Genomic DNA, 10,187 nt, shown 5'->3' with positions numbered 1-10,187 from the left:
GGCATAGGCTTTTGAAAGATATACTTCAACGGATCCAAACGCGAAATGAGGTAGGTAGTGTAGGATGACAAATAATGTTTCAATTTCCGTGCCACCCAAGTTAGGGCGCAACATGTCCTTTCCAAGTGAGTGTACTTAACCTCATAAGCTGTGAACTTCTTGCTAAGATAATAGATGGCTTGTTCTTTCCTGCCGGTGACGTCATGCTGCCCCAGTACACAACCAAATGAATTTTCCAAGACTGTCAAGTAAAGAATCAAAGGTCTCCTTGGTTCTGGCGGAACCAGCACATGTGGGTTTGTCAAGTAACCTTTTATCTTATCAAACTCTTCTTGACACTCATCAGTCCACTTGATCGCAGTATCCTTCCTCAACAACTTGAAAATAGGCTCACAAGTTGTCGTGAGCTGAGCAATAAACCTGCTGATGTAGTTCAGCCTTCCTAACAGACTTATCACTTCATTCTTGTTCCTCGGAGGGGGAAATTCTTGTATGGCTTTGATCTTTGATGGGTCCAACTCGATGCCTCGCTGACTGATTATGAATCCTAACAGTTTTCCGGATGGAACACCAAATGCACACTTGGTGGGGTTAAGCTTGATGTTGTACCTGTGAAGCCTCTGGAAGAATTTCCTCAAATCCTCGACGTGGTCGGCCTGATGTTTTGATTTTATGATCACATCATCTACATATACTTCAATCTCTTTGTGTATCATATCATGAAACACAATAGTCATTGCTCTCATATAAGTTGCCCCAATATTCTTCAACCCAAATAGCATTACTCGGTAGCAATAAGTTCCCCATGGCGTGATGAAGGCTGTCTTTTCCGCATCTTCTTCGTCCATTAGAATCTGATGATAACCGGCATAGTAATCCACAAAAGATCCAATCTCGCGCTTGGCACAATTGTCAATCAGAATGTGGATATTGGGTAGTGGGAAGTTATCCTTCTAACTTGCTTTGTTGAGATTGCGGTAATCGACTCATACTCTGATCTTGACATCCTTCTTCGGCACAGGCACGACATTAGCCAACCAAACAGGATATCGGGTGACCCGGATAACCTTTGCATCCAACTATTTGGTAACTTCTTCTTTAATCTTCACACTCATATCAGTTTTGTATTTCCTTAACTTTTGCTTGACAGGAGGGAACGCTAGATCAGTGGGCAATTTGTGGACCACTAAATCAGTGCTTAAACCCGGCATGTCGTCATATGACCACGCAAAAACATCTTTGTACTCGATGAGTGCTTCGATTAACTCCTCCCGGAATTTTTGCTCGAGGTGGAAACTTATTTTAGTCTCTCGGATATTGTCTGTGTCCCCTAAATTGACGGCTTCTGTGTCATTCAAATTGGGCTTGGGTTTTTCTTCGAAGGGAATTAACTCCTTACTAACCTCTTCGAAGGCTTCATCCTCATCGTCATATTCTGATTCGTAATCACAATCTACTTCTTGAACTAACATTTCGGGATCAGATTGATTTTTAAGACTGGGCTGAGGATTCCTTATGCATGCCATGTCATTAGAACCAGCGTAAAAAGAACTGTATAGAAAATAAAACAAAACAAAAGGCAAACCATCAGGAATGATGAAGAAAGGGAAATTGTATTTCATTGATTGATAAAAGATAACAAGGTTTGCACACTCAAACAGACTGGGAAAAAAAATGAAATATGGATTATAACCCTGGAATAGTCCCTACAAACTTAAAGGAAAATCAAAGCAAACTACCAAGACTCCTTCCGAGTAGGGAGAGAAGTAGTCTTCCAATCATTAAGCTTTGTTTTTGGCCCGACAAATTGCACTTCCGTGTTGCTAGAACTTCTCCAATTTCCACCATGTTCACACTACCGAACAGCTTCTCAAATCTTTCAATCAACTCCTTGTCAGGATCAATCACAGAACTGGGAATTGCTGTCACTGGGCGACTCCTTGTACCGGACTTGACAAATGACCTGGAAAGACGTGGGACCGGCTTTGGAAGGACCCATGCCCTTTGTTTCAATTTCCTGGCTCTTTTTATGCCCGCGGCTGTGGGCTTGAATCCCAGACTAAACGTTCCCAAGTTTTTAGGAAGAGACACGGGCTGTATGATGCCTTGCAGATTTGACCCTAAACCCTTTCCTGGTACAAAACCATTCTTCAGCATTTCAATTATTACCATGATTGATGCGGCGTTTATCTTAGGACTTGGGATACACTTCCCTTCTGGAACTTTCTCGACTGACATTGCGTCAGAAACTTGGTAGACCCATGGTCCCCTGTCATCTTCCACTTCAATGAATGGCACAATGGTGTTGCTGTGAGCGCACAAATTATCTTCGCCGTGCACAACTATTTCCTGTCTGTCCCATTCAAACTTGACCATCTGATGGAGTGTTGATGGCACCGCTTTAGCGGCGTGAATCCACGGTCGCCCTAATAGTAAATTGTAGGAAACAGCTATATCCAGCACTTGGAATTCCATTATGAATTCTAATAGACCTATGGTCAATTCCAACATTATGTCCCCGACTGAGTCTTTGCCTCCCCCGTCAAATCCCCGCACACAGATATTGTTCTTATGGATCCTCTCATCTTCCACTTTCAGCTTGACTAGAGTGGAGAGAGGACAGATATTCGCACTTGAACCATTGTCAACCAATACCCGGGTAACCACGGCATCCTCGCATTTCACTGTTAGGTAAAGGGATTTGTTATGCTCAGTACCCTCTGCCGGTAATTCATCATTGGAGAAAGTGACTCTGTTTATTTTAAAAAATCTTGTTGGCTATCTTTTCCAGATGGTTTACCGAGATCTTGTCGGGAACATGGGCCTCATTCAAGATTTTCATCAGGGATTGGCGGTGTTCATCTGAATGGATTAGCAACGAGAGTAATGAGATCTGAGCGGGCGTTTTCCTCAACTGCTCTATAACAGAATAGTCATGGACTTTCATTCTCCTCAAAAATTCCTCTGCCTCTTCTTTAGTTACTGCTTTCTTTACCGGCGTTGGATTATCTTTAGCTCTTCTTAACTCCTCGGGAGTAAAACACCTTCCTGAGCGAGTCAAACCTTGCGCTTCACAAACTTCTTCTTTGACTTCTTTCCCCTTGTAAATCACCGTCACCCGTTCATAATTCCAAGGAACAACTTTGTTGTTGATTATTGAAAGCTGAGTTACTCGTTTTATAATAACAGGCTCTGTGCGAGCACCCTTCACGACCACAACAGGTTTACTTGCAACCCCTGGCACTACCACTTTAGCTTTATCTGGTTTCACGGCAACAATGCTTGACGACCCTCTCTCGGCTACCACAACTGGCTTATCATCTAACCATCTCAACTGGACCACTGATTTCCCACTGGTTACTTTTTCCTTCGACCTGGTTTCGCTGGGACATATCATCATTACCGTCTGTGAGGGCTTCCTGGGCTCCCCCTCTTTGTGTATCAACTCAATCATGTATGTTTCATGGTGAGCTGACAGTGGATTCTGATTGATATTTGGTGCTTCTGGGGCTTGAACCTCAATCCGATGAGTATCAATAAGCTCTTGCACAGCTGTTTTTAGTTTCCAACACTTCTCTGTATCATGCCCAGGGGTCCCTGAACAGTACTAACAACTCACCGAGTGGTCAGGATTTCTAGGGGGAGGATTTGGCATTTTAGGCTCAATTGGATTCAGCATACCCAACTGCCTCAATCTGTGGAAAAGACTGGTATATAATTCCCCCAGTGGAGTGAAAGTCTTTTGCTTCTGTGACCTCTCATTCTTGACGGCTGGGTTTGGCCGGAAACCTATCCCGGGGGGATTTCTGTAGGCCCTTGGGGGTGGATATGCGTTTTGTGGAGCTGGGTATGGATTTTATGGAGCCGGCGTACGCCATTGTGCGTGTGCCGGGGTTTGGGTATAGGCTTGTGCATGATGGACGGAAAAATGGGGATCCGGCGTTGGGTAGTAATGTTGTGGAGGGCTGTATGGAGTGTGGGGGTAATTTTGGTGGTAGGGTCATGATTGGCTATAGTAGGGTGACGGGCCTCTAGATCCGAACCAGGCTCCGAACTCAACAATCGCAACATTTTCTTTCTTCTTTTTCCCGAGCACACCCCTAGTGCCGTTTTGAATGGCCTGGGTGGTTGCCTTGATCGCTGAATAACTCATGATCTTGTTGGACTTAAGTCCCTCCTCGACCATGCCTCCCATTTTTACAACCTCATTAAAAGATTTGCGAATTGCGGACACCAGATGACCAAAGTAGGTCGGCTCTAAAGCCTGCAAAAAGTAATCAACCATCTCGCTCTCTTTCATTGGGGGATATACCCTTGCTGCTTGCTCCCTCCACCGGAAACCATATTCTCTAAAGCTTTCACTGTGCTTCTTTTCCAGTTTGGTCAGGGACAGTCAGTCCGGAATGATCTCAAGATTATATTAAAAGTGACAAGCGAATGCTTGGGCCAAATCGTCCCATGTGTACCACCTGCTATGATCTTGTCTGGTGTACCATTCTAACACCGATCCACTTAAACTTTGGCTGAAATACGCCATCAGTAATTCATCTCTTCCGCCTGTTCCCCTCATCTTGCTACAAAAACCTCTCAAATGAGCCACCGGATCACCGTGTCTGTTGTACAAGTCGAATTTGGGCATTTTGAACCCTGCCGGTAGTTGTACATTTGGGAACAAACACGGGTCTTTGTAAGCTACACTCACCTGACCTCCTAGCCCTCTCATATCCCTGAAGGATTGTTCTATGCTTTTCATTTTTCTGAACATCTCTTCATGTTCGTGATTTTTGGCTGGTCTCTCAGCTTCTCTCGGGAGATCAGAACGTGGATCATAGGGGTAGGTTTCAGGAGCTTTGAAGGTGGGTTCCGGGGGATAATACTGATTGTCCTGAGCTTGGAACATGGGTTCACTCAGGGATCTATGGAGTGCAGCTGGTGGAGATGTCACAAAGATAGGGGTGACTGGCGAAGGAGGGCATGGAATCGATTTTGGTGGCGGAGCTTGCGACATATGAAAAGTAGTGCCTTGGTAGTGTTATTAAATGGGAAAACCTGGATTTGTGGCGGGATGATCCTGATACTGGGCTAATGGTGGGGTAAAAGCCGGGTTGGCTGGGTAAGACGGTGGTGATTGCCCTTGGGACCAGACATGGTACATTTCGGCCATTTGTTGCTTAAGCTTGAACATCTCCTCTTTCGTTTTATTGACGTCCAACTCCTCTACCTCAACACTAGTGTCGACCTCCGGGATAGACATGATTTCTGGTATTGGTCCCTTTGATCTGGTTTGGTAATGATAATGTGCCAGTATTCTCTAAATAAACTAACTGCTTGAATTCTCTGGACAACAACAACTTTGTTAGTTTTAGAGTTTAACACATATGCAATTACACGTTGGAATGCAATGCACCTAGGCAATTAACCATTTTCTATCATGCATTTGCTTCGGTTGCGTGCGTCATTCCGGCCTCTCATAATTGTGCCCCTTCTTTTAAGCTTTCTTTATTCTATCCTTCTTTATTTATTTTTCATTTTCCCCTTTTCCCTTTTTTAGTGGTGGTCGAATCCTATAGAGATTGCCTACGTATCATGTCCTCGCATGAATCAGACCGTGCGTAGTTCTGTCCTGTAAGTGCGAAAACCAAAGAGACAATTTTTGGAAATTTTCGATTTTTCATTAATAAACATTCTATTATAAACCAGACGCTTTTAGAAAGGAAAATAACAGACTCGAAACCAAACCAAGTACGAACTCAGTAACTTCTGACAGACTCTGATGCGAAAGAAAAAACAGACTCTAACAGCAACAGACTCTAAGGAAAAAGAAAATGCAGATTCGAACTATAAACACATTAAAGTTTTAAATTTGGGTTCCCGCGGGGCGTCATTCGGCCTCGCCGCGGGCTTAGGTGTAAGGCCCCTTTCCAGCTGTTCCAATTCATACATGATTTGCTTCACAAATATCATCACCGCCGAGAAGAAAGTAGTGCGGGTCATGTTTTCACACACCCGACATTTCTTGGTAATAGCATGAGCAATAGTCAAAATCTTGTCCCTAGTTCGGTCTTTCTCTAGGAGTAGGCGTTCTATCTGATCCCCTCTAGCCTTCAAAACTCGAGAATCATGCAGATGTTGTTTCTGTAACTGTTGTATTTCATCTTCCATCGAGGCCATTAGATTATAACAATGTTTACTTTCAATTTCAAAAGCCTTGGCTTGTTTAGCCGCCTTGCTCTCTAGGGTGGTCACCTTCCTTTTTAGACTGGCAATGGTCTTTTCATAATCTTTCCTTGCCTGTTGTAAGTACTGTGTGCGCTGTTTTGTTCTTTTTGCCCATTGTGCTTGGAGTGGTGCTATGGTACCCTCAGATTGCTTCAAATCATTCTGGTACTCACTGATTTCTTTTTTCAACCCTTTTATTAACCGCTCATCCGATCGACTCCTTTGTTAGTTGTCAGCATATATCCTCATTTGTCGGATTTGGGCTTTCAGCGCCTCATTTTCTTGGGCCAATTTGTTCTTTTCCCCCTGATCGGCGTCAACTTGCAGGCTATTTTCAAATTCCAGGTCTCTAATCTGTTGTTTCAGCTTGCCTATTTCTGCCCTGTAACTCTCTTCTTTAGCCAATCAATCCCACTGTTCTTGCGACGCCTTGACGAACTCCTGGAGATGGGGTCTTTTGGCCGGTCTCCCAAACTCGATTTCTCTCCTAAACCAAGCAAGGTATCCCGGCGAAACTTCACCCTTGGACCGATCACGTACACATGTATTTGCTATTAAGTATTGACACTCGCTCCAAATTTTTCGGACAACTGCTTCATGAAATTGTCTGTTGGGCCCGATCTCGACTACTTGGCCAATGAGATCTTCATCTTTCGGAACTATTTGGCATCTCCCCAACTGCGTCAAAACTCGATAAGGGGCATAGGGCTAGATACTCCTGAGCCCCATCAAAAGAAAATGGGGTCCAGTGGCTGGCATATATATGATTTCATCCACAGGCAACCATCCAAATGCCCATTCTATTTGGCCCGCAGTGACAGAACGGAGGCGCGTTGTCCACTCTATGACCCCTTCTGGTAATCTGATTCCGTCAACCCTCGTAGGAAATTCCTCTATGCACGTTTTCTTTGTCGACCCATAACTCATAAATTGAGGACGACGACATAGGTATTCGATCATCCACATCTGCAGCAACATATTGCACCTCTCAAAAAAGTCTCCCCCGGCTTTGCAGGCTGTGAGAGCGCGGAAGATTTCAGCTACTATCATGGGTGCGAGGGTGCTGTTGGCCTGAGTAAGTAAAGTGCTGACAACCCCATATACTCGTATGTCAATGTTCCCGTCTTTTCTAGGAAACACCAGGAGTCCCAAAAAGGCTACCATGAATGCAAAACACCTATATTCTTCCCATTTAAGGCAGTTTCCTTTGCTACAGATTTTGTTTTCCAATTTGTTGAACCCCCCTATATGGCCATATCTGTTGTATATAAACCGCAAAGTACAAAAACCAGTTGCCAAGTCTGGATTGTGGACCCCCTGCTTATTTTCAAAGAGTCTAGGAACCTGTGTACGGCTACGGCCCTTGGAGCAATCAGGTACTAGTGTCTCAGAGGAACCTTGGGACCCCCGATGTATCCGGCTATTTCTTCCAATGTTGGGTTAAGTTCAAAATTTGAGAAATAAAATACATTGTGAGCCGGGTCCCAGAATGCGACCAAGGCCTTTATGATATCCCCCCTAGGATTAATCTTCAGCAACCTAGTGAGGCCTACAGGTATAGATTGACTGTGTCGCGCCCTGATTCGCCCAAGTCATCCCACCACATATGCAACTCCAAAGGGATCTTGTTCACAATTGTTACGTGTAAATTCTGACTTGTGCTCATTTTGTACATTTATCAGGGTGGTTAAGCAAAATCACGATTCAATTGACTCAAAGATAACATGGACACTTTTCTCTTTCTTTCTTTTTTTTCATTTAAAATAAAACCCGGTTTTGCCAATACAGCCTTTCAGCACCTCGGGGTCGAAGATTTTAAGGCTGTGTCGACTAGCCAGTGAAAGTCTAAAAAATGACCACAGGCGGTTGTTCTTGCAAAAACAGCCTTCCAGCGCCCTTTTAGGGACATTCGGCTATTTCTAGCAAGAATGGCATCACCCTAATTATTTTGAAATAAATTTTTTGTTCTTTTGGCTAATTTCGCAAAAGTGAAGTTGGACCCGATGGGGGTTGCCTACGTATCTCACACCCTGTGAAAATCAAACTGGCGTAGTTCGAGCAAATAAAACAAACTATTTTTGAAAACAAGATTCTTTTTTTCATTTTATTGGCAAAATAAAAACTATTTTTGAAAACAATTTTTTTCCTTTTCCTTCTCCTTTTTTTTAAAAAAAATTTTCTCAAAAATTCGGTAGAGTTTCGGCACTATTTGGACATTATTTTTTTTTCAGAACAGGCGATTAACTCTCTTTAACCCTCATACTGCTATTTCTCTTTCCTCAAAATATTCAAAAGTCGGTCAGCATGCAAGTCCGAAGCAAATAAATGCACAAGTAGCAAGTAAGATGCATCAGGATGGTCTTTTTTATTTTTGGTACACCTGTCCTAGACAGACCCAACCCCTGTGTTGAGCCTCCAAAGTCAAATGCACGTGATGCAAATAAACGCTCCTACTAGGGATCCGGCCTGAAGCTGAGTTATTCTAGGTTTATAACCTGGGTATTTGTTCTAGACTGTGTACCCGAGCGGACAACTCGAGTCGAGCAGGGGGCTACGTACTGGGAACCAAAAGGCCATCCGGCTTAGTAACTTGTCCGAGCCTCTTTCTTATTTCAAGGTATGACACTAACAAAATAGGGAGTCTCGACCAGCGAGCACATCCCCGAAGGTGAGAAGAGAAGGGTTTCGTAGTAGTTTATATACAGTTCAGATAATATCAAAGCGGTAAAAGCATCACTTAGCACATTAGGCCCAAACATGTAAAAATCGGATAAAACAAGCCAATTATAACAATTATTTAAAGCTCGAATTCTGAACCCTGAACCAGAGATTCTGGGCTCAGTTCCCCAGCAGAGTCGCCAGAGCTATCACACCTCCTTTTTTACCTGCGCCCGCAGGGGCGTAAAAGAAATTTTTCCAATTAAAGGACAATCGAAACGGAATTTTTATTTAAAGATTCTGAGTCGCCACTTGGGAGATTTATGGTGTCCCAAGTCACCGATTGAATCCCGAGTCGAGGGAAAGATTTGACTCTGTATTACGGTCCGCGAACCAGAAATCTGAGTAAGGAATTCCGTTAACCCGGGAGAAGGTGTTAGGCATTCCCGAGTTCCGTGGTTCTAGCACGGTCGCTCAACTGTTATATTTGGCTTAAATTATCTGATTTTAACAATTATGAACCTATGTGCAAATTTTAACCTTAACCGCTTTTATTCATTTTTAAAGAAAATTGCAACGTCGTTAAAACAAGTCTTGAACCACGTCACATAAATACACCCGTGGTCTTTGGACATACTTTAACATTGTTGGGATTTGGATTTGGGTCACATAAATGCGCACCCGAGTTTAGGGAGGTAATGTTATTAAAATACGCGCCTAAAGAGACTAACGCGTTATTATTTTAGGGAAGGCCGTGAAATTCGCTAAACGGCCCGTCCCGAAATCTAAGTATTTTAATATATACATTTAATGAGGGCCCCGCGATCTTTGTATTTTTTATGGCGAGGCTCGGCTCGTTTTATTATTAAAGGAAAACCTAAAGCAAACTACGATTTTCTATTTAGTTTTATTGTCTCTAAATAATAATAAAAAACTTAGTTAATTTATGAACTACTATATTTAAAAACCTGCGTGTTTAAAAAATGCCCGATTTTGGGGCCTTTGATCAAAGCATCGGGCTAGCAAGCATATTAGTGGCTTAAAGGGAGGTGGGCTTATTACCAAATTTGAGTGATCCATAGAATTGGGCAACAATATAGCCCAGAATGATCATATTAACTTAAACGATCCTGAATGAAGTTTCTAAGCCACTAGTTTAATACTAATTCACTAATTCATTACCTATTGTAATTAAAACGAATTAATAATGCACTGAAAGTAGGTAAGCAACTCGCAAAAATGATTTTGTATTTCCAAAACATGCAATTGACACTCCAACACTGTTTTTAACTAACGGATCAGCCAACGTC

This window comes from Nicotiana sylvestris, chromosome 3, assembly GCF_000393655.2.
Source record: "Nicotiana sylvestris chromosome 3, ASM39365v2, whole genome shotgun sequence".
NCBI lineage: Eukaryota > Viridiplantae > Streptophyta > Magnoliopsida > Solanales > Solanaceae > Nicotiana > Nicotiana sylvestris.
The sequence above is the reverse complement of the archived record's forward strand: the minus strand, read 5'-3'. Positions refer to the sequence as shown.